Raw genomic sequence first — 14337 nt, forward strand, 5'->3', positions numbered from 1 at the left:
GCTGCTGTGAGGATTCATTGTGAAGATTTTATGGGTATGTAAAGCCCATAACACTGTGGCCGGCACTTACTAAGCACACACTAAAGATTAGTAATTATCAATGTGTTCTCAAAAGAATTTTAACCACCAAAGATTTAAAAGCGACTGACTTAAGGCATTTTTAAAATTATACTTTAAGAAAAATATGTTTCTGAGTTGGGAAGTGACACTCAAACCTAATTCCCATCGCAATGTCCATTAGCAAAACACAGAGATGCATATTCATAATAAGGCAGAAAGGCCTGGCAAATGGAAAATGTGGAAGGCCTACATAAGAGAAAAAACATCTGCCTGGTCCTGGCTTAGCCCCCGGGAGTCAGCTCCCGACTCCTGCACTGTCCAAGTTTGCCTTAGAGCCCGAAAGTAAACCTGCAGGATGATAGCTTAAATTGCAAGGCTTACATTTGTGGATGTTTCTCAGCATTTTCTTCATCGTTGTGTGGAAGACAAAATTACACAAACAATGAGATTCTGCATCTTTTAATGAAAGATAAAACAACAATATAAACATACACAAATTTACAGAGAAGGGATCAACTTTAATACATTGGGAGTAAAAGGTGTTTCTTATTTAAATATGGTATAAAAATAAATGCAAGAAACATTAACCGAGAATGTATAGACAACAAAGACAGAGCTAGTTTCTGACTGTGAACATTGGTGAAATGAAACTTTCTGTGCTAATTTACTGTTTAATAAATGTGAAGCCATGTGTATACTTATTGATAAATGCTTTTTTCTTTTACAGTTCTTCCAGGTTTTGACTGAGTGAATTCTCAGTGAATTGTGTGTCTAGCAGAAGCTTTAGGAGGAAAAGAAAGGTTAACTCCACTCGAGCTTTTGTTAAAACGGAAAACACACAGATCCAGCTCAGTACAAGGAGAAAGTAAGCAGACAACATTTTGAAATGGAGGCATTGGGATGGTGGAGTCCCTTGGAATGGCAATGTCTTAATGTACACAAAGAGAGAACAATTCAGGTCCTTTGCTCATGCAACGTCTTGGTCTAAAGTCCTCTGGTCCAGGTAACAACACAGAGCTACAAAGTATATGCAGTGACTCCAGTCTGCTTCCATGCTACAAGAAGATCCTTTTAGTAAGACTGAACGAGGCTTGTTAACCTCTTTGATGTGAGAGATTTCCCCTGAGAAGAAAATATAAGACAAGGGGGAAAAAGAGTATGATCACTGAAAACCTGATTATGAGTAGCATTTATTTACTGCAGTTGATTTTTGTGCAAGGGTCAAAATGGAACCCTTTAGTTCTTAGTTCAAACTTCCTTTCTCCTTCCACCAACACATCAAACAAAATGATCTGCCCCTCTTCCACCCTCCCACCCGTTTACCCACCAACTCCCCACTGCAAACAGACTGATGGGTTCACAGCACAGATTAGCAAATAATAAAACATGTCCATAAACATTTCATCAAGCCTTAGCAATGATGCAACACCTAGATTTGCAGCTGGTTCTAAACATGTCACAACAAACCTTAGGAAACTGCCCTGAAAGACAGCAATGTGAATGCATTCTTGGTGAATTGCTGGAATTAGTGTCATGTGACTAGTATTAGTCTAGATATTACAAATATCTAGATAGGCAGAGTGTCTGATTTACTTAAATACAATTCCTTTTTTTGAAGGTGTGATTGGCAGAAACTCAAGTTGAGTCTGTCTCCCGTCCTATGTGATAATGGAGAAAAAAAATGCCAATTATACATCTACAGATAAAAATCTACTTGCTCCTTACTTCAAACCATAGAAATCTTCCTTTCCTTTTCCACCCAATTTCCTCCAACCCCAACCTCAGAAAAATCCCATATATTCTGATTCCATATATTGTGTTAAAACCTAGAGTACATACTCATTTTTTGGAAATCTTGAAAGCCAACACTGTCCCTGTTAATGCTAGTACTCTAGAAAGATTTAAATTTAAATTTCTGATCAAAGTAACAGATTGTCAATTGATGGTTTCTGTTTCATGTTTCATTTTATATGTTTTAGTAATGAAAATAAGATGGTCAACTTGCTGAATGGGATTTATATTTCTCAGAGGATAAAATAATAGTGGAAAGACAAGATTTTTTAGAAGTATAATATTTTAGTAACAAATTAGTCAAAACAATAGTCTTGATTTACTACTAATATGAATCAAATTTTGATAAAAAGGTGATGTGCTGTTGGGAGACAAATCATCACTCATGGCCACATTTTGAGAAACATGCAATATGTTTAAGAAATGATCAATAATTTCAAAATCAGGCCTTCTTTACACACAGTGACTGACAAGGGCCCTGCGGATGACAGGAGCAGCAAGCAACAATGAAAACCAAGCATTGTTTTCCTTTTAATTGGGGGAAAAGGTTCAAAACTTAGCTTTTGGCAACTAATAGTAGAAGATAATTTCCCACTGGCTATGCTTTAGTCACTTTATTGGAGGAAAAAAATTTTTAAAAAGCAGTTTGTTAACAAGACACCCCACTTTACATTATATATTGGCCTTATAAACAAAATGTTTCTTCCTTTTGTCACCACTTCTGTGCTTGTTTTCTTGTCCATAAAATGGGGACAATTACAGTACCTCCTCAAAAGGTTTTTTTTTTTCTGAAGAAAACTATTATTGGAGGATTCTATGTATCAAGTTCATGTTGGCTGTTCCCTCACTATATTATTGCTACCGTTGTTTTTAATGTTATATGCTCTTGAATTAGGACACTGAGACTAAAGTCACTATTCTGACTCTAAGGAGGGCATAGAGTTGCTAATGAATTGCAATCTAAAGTTTTACTGTTTTTCCAAACCTTGGCAACAGATCAAAAATTTTAAAATCTAAAAGCTACCCTTCTATACTTGAAGGCCTCACTTTCCTACATTTACTATTATATTCAATTCCTGTGCTATTACTGTAAGTGTGTGCATGAGTTTCTGTATATTTATTTAGAGGCGGGATAATATATTTTTACAAAGTGCTTACTATTTCTAATGTCATTTGTGGGATGAAGAAAATGTCATATTGGTTGAGGCATAAGAGAGAATGCTTACACTGCAGTGGAGGAGGGGAAGGAAGCTAATGTAAAATTGTTGCTTTTAAAACTACTGATTAGTGTGATTTGTTAAAAACTACTGGGAAGAAGAATGAAATAGTAACATTGGAAGAAATTTATATGAAACTCATATAATCATTTTTTATTTGGACTATGAAAACTACAGTTATCTTTGCAGAATCTAATAAATATTAACATGGCTCTCTTTTTCCAGATTTTTGAAACATCCTTGAAGCTATTAGTACTTGGGATGGCATGGGCTTCACTGAAAGGCTTGAAAGGCTATTATCCTCAGAGATAATTAAAAACATTCATGGAATCCCATAGAAAAGTACAGGATTATAGTCAACCTGGGAGTTTGTGATAACAGGAAAACAGATGAACAGAAATGGGAAACGATCACTAGATGAAACATTTTGTGTGATGTGGACTTACCAATTATGAAATAAAGATATTCATTTGTGCACAGAGACAACTAATCGACAAGTTTGGGTGCAACATTAGAAAACTTTCAGTCCCCCAGTCCGGGGTCAAAGTAAACAACATGGGTGCCCAATGAGTCATATGGATTTGAAAATCTGATTTAAATCTGTCTATAAAACCTGTTCAAATCCGGCCTTGTTCACACACTAGGGGGGAAAATAGATAGGTACTATTCTAGTGCAGAAGGATATTTAGTTACTCATTCTATTGGAAAGTCTTAAATTAAAAAGCATACCGATCCTTTCATGTAGGTAAGAAAGGATCTGCTGTTTTGCAAAACCCTTTTCAGTACAGTTCCTTGGAGGCCATATGGAATCAGCCCCTGCCAATTACCTTTTCATAATGTTTCCAAATTGAAAAATCTGAGAAATTTCATAGCTAAATTCTAAAATCTTAATTCTAGAAACTGAGGGCTAAAAATGCCTAACAAAATGCAATTTTTACCAAATTGCTTACAATTGAATTCTGTATGAATAAATTTTGAACCAAATGACTACATATGTGTTATATCACTTATACCGTTTCTGCTAAGATTCTAAAGAATAAGGATTAAATTGGAAACAGCAATCCATAGGAAAGACGAAGACAGAAACTCAGAACAAAACAAAACAAAAATTCAAAATCCTATGATATTTTGTAATGATTAGTTAATGGGCAAGAAAAAAAGAAGCACACAATCAGTTTCAGGACAAAATACACCTCAGATTTTGCTGGCATCTAGGTGAATACAGCGTCTACTTAATCTACAAACAATATAGTTGTCACATAAGTTCATATAAACAAGGAGAGTTTCTGGCATCTCACAGTAACACCTCACCTCTACCAAACCAATTCCTCCTTATCTTAAATACTGTGTAGAGATTTTGTTATAGTTAGGAAGACATGCCCCACACCCCAAAACAAAACAAGCAACCTACGTGTTTGTTCTTAGATCTTCCAAGGCAACTATCAATAGTTCAGAATTTTATGTGATTTTAAAAATCTTTCTTGGTTTCAAAGTAGTAACAGAAAGTTGACAATAAGGAATTGTGAGGCAGTAGAAATGAATATGAAAGCCAGGCTCTTAGTTCCAGTCTGAGAGTCTGGAACATGAGGGGATGGAGGTAACTCTCCATAGTGCTGTCCTGCAGACACTACTCCGTAAACTGGGTGCAGAGAAGCTACATTTGCTTGGGTGGCTAAGCCGCTTGTTTTATCGCTATTGTAAAAATACACAGCAGCCTTTCTCAGTCTATAGGACACTAAAAGACCAAGGAGAAAGGAAGAGATAGATGTTTAGAAGACAGCCATGAAAGAGCTTAAAGAGAAAAGTAGGGGATTGTCAGTATCTTTTGGATTAAAAAAATAGGTAGCCTCTTAACTCTTGCATTCCCTTACCATTCCAACTCATATATTTCCTGTCATTGCATCCTATTCCCTCCATAAGTGTTGCTGTAGACTCCAAAGTACATTCTAGAATGCCTTGTAGGCTCCAGAGGTCATAGTGAGGGACTGCAAACAAGAAAATGCAAGTCTTGCCATTGAGTGTCTGTTGGTGTATGTGACTCACCAGAGGCCAGCCCCCCCTTCCGCCCCCCAACCCCATGTGCTAAGGAGCTGACTGCTGGTGCTGATGGGATACTGCTGTCCCAGAGACAGGCTGTGCAGTTAGAGACAGTAAACTCAAGGATGCTGTTTGGTTTTTACTCGTATGTTGAAAAATGCCCTTGTTTCACTTACAAATACAAATATCTTTGCCTGAATTCCTAAATCCTTCATAACCTGACTTCCCTGGCCTTTCAAACTGCCTATCATTACTCCACAACATGTTTCTTGTCTGGCCTTTGCAACTCTATCAGCTTGGGCTACCTATCTGCCTACCTGTTGATATCCTGTCTACTCTGCAAAGACAACCTTCTTATCCATCCTTGCTAGAGCCTTCTAACTGCTCCCCTAAACTCCTCAGCTGTCTCCCTCTCTGGGCTTTCTTGCCCATAGAATCAGAGGTAGTGTATTTACTAGTCATTTTGTATAATTCATTAAGTCAATTGGTTTGGGGAAACAATCAACAGCTATTAAACAACATGAACATTACAGAAGTCCCCAAATACATACTTGACTCTTTGCAGGAGTTGAGTTACTTGGGTGAAGTCATATTTTAAGACTAAACTTCCTGAAACCAGGGTAATGAGATTCAAATGTCTTGAGCTACATAACTGAGTTGGGTGAGGAGTGGCACAGTAGAGTGAGAAATGGGAAACGCTCTAGTCACACCCTAAATATTGACTAATTAACTGACAGAATCTGGGTCTTTTTAACTCTTATTTTGCCCTGGGTGCTCCTATCAAGAAAATTAAATGGGAAGGTGTTAAGAAGGAATAGAAGCTAGAATACGTGTTTGGAAAGCTCTTCCATGCTTAAAATGAAACCAATTTTCCTGGGTAAACTTGCAGGTGAGTTCAAGTGAATAATTTTAGCAAAACTATGGGGAGTGTCAGTTCCTAGAAAGTTAAAAATAAGCTCAAATTGTTGAGAGGAAGGAAGGAAGGAAGAAAAAGAAGAATCTGTAGCTAGTTTGGGGGCTGGTATATGTGATGTTGAGCACTGGAAAACATTCTATTACTATACTAAAAAGAGAGGGTTTGTGAGCACATTTACATTTAAGTATTGATTACTAGCTTCCTGTGCATATTGAGAAAGAACAAGTAATGCCAAATACTTTCATTTCCTTACTTTAAAATTTTTCCTAAAATAAAAGTAGTATATATCCATTAGAAAAGATGAGGGAAACACAGAAAAATATAAAGAAGAAATAAACATTACTTAAACACAGTTATATACATACTAATATATGATTTATATATTTGGGAAATACTATGATTTATAAATTTTTAAAATTTTTTTACAAAACTGAAAGTATACTGTGCATAGCATTAGCTTATTATGAGTAACACATATATGATTTTTTTTGTGAAATAATTTTCAAATTCATTGCATTAGTGGGTAAGGGAATCATTTAGACAGATGCTACCAACATTAAGAAAAAAATTAAATACTATAGAATAGATCAGAATATATCAAAGTGGATCACATATCATAAGGGAATGTACTATTTTTGAAATATTATTTTAGTTCTACAAACAAATGCACACAAACAGTTTATACAGTAGTATAATACACACACACAAACACATATGTGTTATTATGTCAATGGTGAGCGGCAGTACAAAAAGAGATGAAAGCTACTTACTACTCTATAATCTAATTTTCAATAGCTGCATAATATTCCATCAGGTAGATACACCTTAATGTAGTAAGAAATTCATGAATATTATACATTAAGGGTGTGTTCTGGCAGTTACATGGTGCAATGAATCTTCTTGTATGTGTGTGTGAACATCTCAGAATGTTTTCTCAGGATTAAATTATTAGAAGTTGAATTACTGATTGACAGTGAAAGAATTTTGAAACTTTTGACATATTCTATAAAGTTCTATTCAAAAAAAGTGTTTAGAAATCTGTATTCCTATTAACTGTGTATGAAATCACTGATTTACTTACCCCCTTTGTAACACTAGATATTATCATTTTAGAATTAAAAACATTTTTTAATGTTTGTTTTTGAGAGAGAGAGACAGAGCGTGACCAGGGGAGGGGTAAAGAGAGGAAGACACAGACTCCGAAGCAGCTCCAAGTTCTGAGCTGTCAGCACAGAGCTGGATGCGGGGCTCGAACCCATAGACTGTGAGATCATGACCTAAGCAGAGAAGTTGGTCCCTTAACTGACTGAGCCACCCAGGAACCTCACTAGGTATTATCATTTTAAAAAATAACCTAGTTGGAGGAAAATGTTATTTTGTTGCTTTTAAAAGTATACTTGACTATTAATGAAGATTGATTTTCTTTCTGTTTTGTCATATATTTACTGACTATTTGTATTGTTTTAAAACTGCTCAAGTCCTTTGCTCTTTTTTTGAATAGTATACTGCTCTTCTAATTATTTATTTGCAAAATACTGTGTAAACTCTGCCAGGTCTTTGTCCTACATGCTCAATGCTCACCTACTCATTTTTAGAAAAGGGTTTAGCAGACTTGAGGACAGGAGCTTGGTTGCTTTAACAAAGGTTTGTGGAGAAAGACATTGTTACCGGTGAGTTTGGCCGCAGCCCTTCCATCCTGACCCGGAGTCTACCTTCTGGGCCTGCGCTGAGGGCTACCTGACTGTCCTCAGGGGCGAGGACAGAACAAATGAGAAGACGAGGTCACGTCCCTTGCTAATGGTTGTGTGTGACACAGTTTGCATACTTTGTCCTCGACACAATGGCTGCCCCCTTGACACTCCCCTACACCCTTAAACCGCGCCCTCAAAATAACAAACGTCGTCCTATGTCCCAGGAGAAGGCCGCTCCCTGTATCACTTTGTAGCCTTTTCACACTGACCGCCCCACCCCGCCTCCCGCTTGCCTGCTCGCTGGTCAGAAGGAGCCCGGAGTCCTCGGGCTCGGGCCGCACCTGCAGAGTCTGTGTGCACTCTGTGTGGCCAGGCGGGTCAGCAAGACCCGCTTCGTCCGGCTCAGGGTCTCGCCTGGACTCTGTGTCTGTCCGCATGACAACACGTATCGTCTTTCGCGGTATTTCTACGCCAAGACACAGAGGGTTAATGAAGTTTGTAGTTAAACAAAACACTATCTTCAAGGTGTGCTAATTATTGGACTGGTGGAAATCTCTCTTCCCCTCCCTTCTCTGAGTATTTTAGTCAGTTATTTTCACCATTAAACTGATGTAGTTCTGATAAAATACATGCATATGAAAATTTGGTAATCTTGGTTAAAAGGCTGGGTAACTAAGAGACACTTCAAAAACCTATGTAAAGCTTTAACTCACAAGATAAAATTTAATGAAAAGAAGGATACAAACCCAAACTTAGATTAAAATAAACAACTAACCAGAAACCTAGCGAGATTGAGGAGATGTAATCTGAACTGATGAGAATTTTTTTTTTTAAGTCTAAGCCCCATATGACTCTACATTTTGACATGGCTGCAGTGATTGGGAGCTGGGGGAGGGGAGGGAAGCTGGTGCCGTTTTCAGGATGGTTTGTAAAAGTTATAGGACATGTCTTTCTTCTCTTTTTTCTTTTTCTTTTTTTTAAATTTTAAGGTTTATTTATTTATTTTGAGAGTAAGAGAGCATGCACATGTACACATATGGGAGGGGCAGAGAGAGAGAGAGGAAGAGAGAGAGAGAGGAGGGGGAGAGAATCCCAAGCAGGCTCTGTGCTGTCAGCACAGAGCCCCATGTGGGACTTGATCTCACCAACCATGAGACCATGACCTGGTCTTGTGTAATAACACGAGAAAACATTAGAAATACATTTTTCTGATGCAAGTCTTACTCAAATGTAATTGGATAGCAATTTAAGGCATCTTTATTTTACTGAGTCCCATTAAGTGTTCAGCTTAGTTTTCATCTTTCCTTTTCATACTCAAATTTCAGGAACTAATATATTTAATTATGTAATTACTATCAATTCAGTTATGCTAATCTGAACATGAGAACAAACATAACTGATTCATAACCGTATAATTCAGCTGGTGGTTGCAGACCTGTGTGGGCACAACTGGCGGGTGGCCTCTCCACTGTGACATTGGTGTGCCCTTGGGATCTATCGTGGAGAGAGAGCATCATCGATTACTCCAGGGTACTGGTCTTCAGAGCATGGTCTCAAAGCCAGTAGGAGCAACATTACTCAGGACTTAGTAAAAAATGAAAATTCTTGGATCTCAGCAGAAAATTACTAATCAGACCTTATCAGAGGTGAGATCTAGCAATCTGTCTCCTCAGGTGTTTCTGCTGCAGCCAAATGGAAGAACCACAGCTCTCCGGTAAGGAGAGGTCAGGTAGGAACGCTTCTACCTAGATGACAGTTCTTAATGTTATTGTTCCGATGTGTTTATAACAACACAAATGGGGGGGAGGGGCAAAAGGAGAGAGAGGTGAGATAGAACACCTCTGACTCAGTTTATCTTGGATGAGGTTATGGAGTCTGCATTTTCCATGCCCCTAGTGATTTTGAGATACGGGATATGGGTAGTTGAACTGCACAGAAAAACAGTGAATTTGAGATTTTAGCAAAAGGAAATAAAAAGAACCTTTGAGAGGAGTTGATGTAATCATACCTTCAAGCAATTCGAGAGCTGTCTAGATCTAGATGAATGTTTATTTTATTCTGTCCAGTTCCAGAGACAGAACTAGGGAGGATACATGGAAGCTATATAAAAGTAATAAATGAATTTCTAAAATGTGGCATGCACTTCCTGTGCCATCTGAGAGTACCACATCTCTGGAACTTATGAGCCAGCAAATGCTAGATGCCTACTTGTGACTGAGACCACAGAAGAGATTCAAGCAATGGGCTGCAGACTGGACCTGGGGAAACTGAGGCCTCTAAATTCCTTTTCAATTGAGAGGCTTAAAAAATTTATCTACTCAGTATCTCCCCAAAGTACCTTGAAGATGTGATTTTTGTAATTATAAGGGATAAAGACTTCCCAATAGCTTTTACTAGTTTTATTAGGAACATGTTCCTCTTAGATATTAATAAGTATGTTTCAAGTGGATAGCCTGATAATGGGTGCTTGTTATCTTCCTTTGTAACTCAGCATGTCTACTGGGTAATTTTTCTGTTGCTGGTGAAATAGATGGGGAAAAATCTTTAATATAAAAGCAGGTAAATCAAAATGACTTTATAAACCAAAAAAAAAAAAAAAAAAAGCAGAAACTTTCTTTCCCGGAAATAAGTCAGTAGAGTTTAGAAATGGTGTTTTAAATGTTCAATAACTACCACAAGCCTATTTTTAAAATAGTGTTTTCTGGTTGAAATTACAGGTATAAGTATTGTATTTACAGTTGTCCAATGTTTGCTCTTACTACTTTTAGATCCTAGCCACTGAAAAACAATAATGTAAAAAAATCTAGCCATCAAAATGTGATGCAGACTGCAGGACACATGGGATTTTGCCCAGTCTGGGCTTGCCCTTGGGTACCTGGAAATATCTAAGAAAATGTAACAGGGTGTCTGTAGGATTAAACATAATATATCTAGGTCACTAAACATGTATACAATTTATATAAAGATCTCTATTTTTTTATTTTAAATTGCCTATATTAGTTGTATTGCCTTTAAGTATTAGCAAAAATCATGGAAAAGTGAAAATCATACCCATGCCTGGTCATCAGTATAAAAATGGTGCTGATGAACCCATAACAATGGTACATGAGGCTTTAGAATGGGTAGGAGAAAATGAGAAAGAAACGGTTTGGTGATGATACAGGGCTGCCCAGTAAGTGACCTCATATCTAGAAATAATTAACATATGAATCTACTTTCAGTGGAAGTTAAATTTAGGCATCATAATGAAACCAATATTTATCAAGGTAAGCCGCATTTGTATTTTCCTAGCTACATAAAATAAACTTCTGAAAAGAATATGTGAACATACTGTCTTTAGACCATTGATGAAATTGTTTTTAACTCTATGTAATTCTGTTAAATTCTATTTAACTCAAGGAAGTAATTGAGACTGATACAGAGATTCAGTTGATTATCTGCAAGTACTTTGCCAAACATTGTGAGGCTGAGTACATAAGCACACTGGAACATTCCATATTCTCTTGCTTTACTTAGCGACAATTCTGTGACTTGACATGAGAGTCAGATATAGTTGAGTAATATTTCAAGTATACATATCTTCAAATAAAATCAGAGTGATACTGTAAAATTATTTATTATATAACTCTTACAATTCCTAGTTGAGATAGTTTGAAGTTTATTTTTCTACTATCAACTCTTCAGGCAAACTTGGCTCAAAAATATTTTAGCATATATGTAAATTCACTAGTGCCTAAAATTCTACACTCCCATCTGTACTTCTTCTAATTTACTGGCCAAGTTCCTCTTATCTTCAGGTGTGGATTAAACCAGGAGCTGCTAATCCTGCAAACATGTCCTCCTGTCACTAGGTTCTGACTTGCCCTCCACCCACATCGTCAGCAGAGATGAAGGTGGCCTGGCGCGTGGATCCAGGACACAAGGCGTCTCCGCGGTGACCTTCTTGTGTGCTCTGTTCCTCCAACTGGAGGCCTCATGGCAGTCCTCGCCAGCAGCACAGCTGCATTTGCCAAGTCCTCAGACACTTGTTCTGGCTCTACCTTTGTTCTTCCTCCCTCAGGGCCAGCTGCCCCACTATCCCGTAAGGAAGTCTCTTGCTTAGGCCTCAGCTCTTCCCCCTGCCTACTCTGTGCTGCTTTCAGCATGATTTACATGAAGTAAGCCAGTGGGAAGCTAGCAGGAAATTAGCTCTGTGCATTGAACAGTTAACTTTCCTGAAAAGAATGAACCAACTCAGGTGTATGTTAGTGGCATCCCAGAGCAGTTATTTCATTTCTGTTAATATCTGTTCTGTTATAAACTGTAAGCTTCCTAAAAATAGTGGCTCTTTCTTATTATCTATGTTCTCTAAGATAGGGAGCAAAGTGTCTGACCTGCAGTAAGTGGTCAATGACTGTTTTTGTTGCTGTTGCTGTTGGATAAAAGAATCTAACAGCGCTTGGATACATGGCTACTATTGGGTTATAAGCTTGGTATGCAGAGTCCCTAGGGTGGCTTCCAACTAAACAGAAAGCTGGGACTGGCGTTAACTTAAGGCCTGCAGTATATTAGAAGAGTAATTTGGGAAATGCAATTAAACTTCTGCCTCTGGGATATGTACTAGCAATGGGGAAGTTTCCCACTGGGGACTGTCTACTCAGCAGCCTCAAACATTCTTTCGGGGAGCACTTGGGTGGCTCAATCTGTAAAGCATCCAACTATTTTGGCTCAGGTCATGCTCTCACAGTTTGTGAGTTCAGGCCCCATCTCAGGCTCTATGCTGACAGCTCAGAGCCTGGAGCCTGCTTTGGTACTGTGTCTCCCTCTCTCTCTGCCTCTCCCCAACTCATGTTCTGTCTCTCTTCCTCTCAAAGATAAACATTAAAATATATATATTTAAAAAAAATTCCTGAGGAACCCTCAGGGAGCATTGGATGCTCCCTGACCCCAAACCACTATATAATCCACAGCTTATAAAACTTGAGTGACAATCTAAGAACTAATGACGTTACTAGGGGAACATAAAGATATGTTGTCCAAATGAAACAGGCTACATTTCACACCCATCAAGTTACATCATGCTGCAGGGAACCTAAAATTGCTTTCTTAGGTAAGTTATCACCATAAACAGTTTTAGTAAAACAGGATAGATACCTATATATGCCAACCAAAAAATGATAAATGAGATAGTTTCAGGTCCATAAGAGAAGAAAGAGGAGAAAATGGTGTATCCCTGAGCAGACTGATTGTAGGTGTTTACTGGTAATATCTATGGTGGGGAAATGACCAATGACTGGTTTATAAATTATATTTACCTCAGATGCTTTAGGAATTTTCTAACATAGAGATATCTATGACTATACCTGTAATCTCAAGCAATGAATCTCAACCAGAAACGAATATACACAAAGTTCTCATTCAGATAAATTCACAGGTATACAGATATAAAATAAAAACCTTCCCTAACCTGCTTGTATATCATGATGGATGTTTATCTGAAGTAGAATCTGCTTCATTATGAGGGATGTTTATGTAAATTAAGGATCTCACTAACTCCTTGGAGATCTTTACTGTAATGCAACTCCATTGGTAAAAAAAAAAAAAATCTGGAATATGACCATTCTGAATACTCTAAGGTTTGTCTTTTCTACATTATGGTGGAAATTGGTATCAAGGGAAATTAAAGTAAAGATAGACTGCAGGATAGTTAAAACAATGTATACAAATGAATGAATAATGCAGAACTAGTAAAACAGTATATAAAAACAATAAAAATGTAGCATAGGAGTGGAGCTTAGATTACCAGGTCAATTTTCTCTATTGGTACTACTTATAGTGAACAAATTTGAACAAGTGACAAGTTTACACATTTTCTTTTTAGGTGCTTCAGGATCCTTTCTAAGAAGGTTTATCTACACTTAAGGTAGCTGTAAGCCCAAATAGCAAAATCTAGAAGACTCGAACAGAAGTGCCAGGGCTTAATCCTAAATGGAACCAATGTCCAGTCCAATGGGCAGTTGGGAGAGTCACATGAATATTTGACACTGCATTTCCCTACTCCTGGCATTGCCCTACAGCTGGTGGGGCTGTATTTCCCAAGCCTGGAATCTGTATTATTCATAGAATTACACTGAATTGATAGGGTGGTCTCAATGTATAATCTTGGTGATTATTAGGGTATATGGAGAAATTTTTATGCCAGATTTCACATTTGATGAAAACCAAGTTAAAAATCATTTAACCAAGACTAGAAACAATCCATAGAGTCTCTGACAACATCTTAAAAAAAACCCAGAAAACCCCAAAACAGTGAAAGAACTCCAGAATGTGACTGTGATTCTTTATAGACTGAGGACCAATTGGTAACCAATTGGTTATTAATGTGTAACAGAGTGGTTTTGGAATTAAGATTCCTGCCTTCTTATGAGAGGGAATGACATATGGCCTTTTGTAGGAAAGTGGATGGACCTTGAGGGTGTCATGCTGAGCGAAGTAAGCCAGGCAGAGAAGGACAGAAACCATATGTTTGCACTCATAGGTCTAACAGGAAAACAGGAGAGACCTAATGGAGAACCAGGGGGAGCGGAGGAGGGAGAGAGAGTTGGGGAGAGAGAGGGATGCAAAACTTGAGAGACTATTGAATGCT

The 14337-nt window shown here is 37.7% G+C and overlaps 1 protein-coding gene across 2 annotated transcripts in view; it reads right to left on the reverse strand.

Moving 5' to 3' along the window:
* Nucleotides 1-503: 503 nt before the first annotated feature.
* Nucleotides 504-14337, reverse strand: part of RGS7 (regulator of G protein signaling 7) — a 488559-nt gene continuing 474725 nt past the window's right edge. For both annotated transcript variants that reach the window (XM_029934821.1, XM_029934822.1), the window contains one exon: nucleotides 504-1182. The gene's annotated coding sequence lies outside the window, so the exon portion shown is untranslated. The remainder of the gene's footprint in view (nucleotides 1183-14337) is intronic.

This window comes from Suricata suricatta, chromosome 3, assembly GCF_006229205.1.
Source record: "Suricata suricatta isolate VVHF042 chromosome 3, meerkat_22Aug2017_6uvM2_HiC, whole genome shotgun sequence".
Lineage (NCBI taxonomy): Eukaryota > Metazoa > Chordata > Mammalia > Carnivora > Herpestidae > Suricata > Suricata suricatta.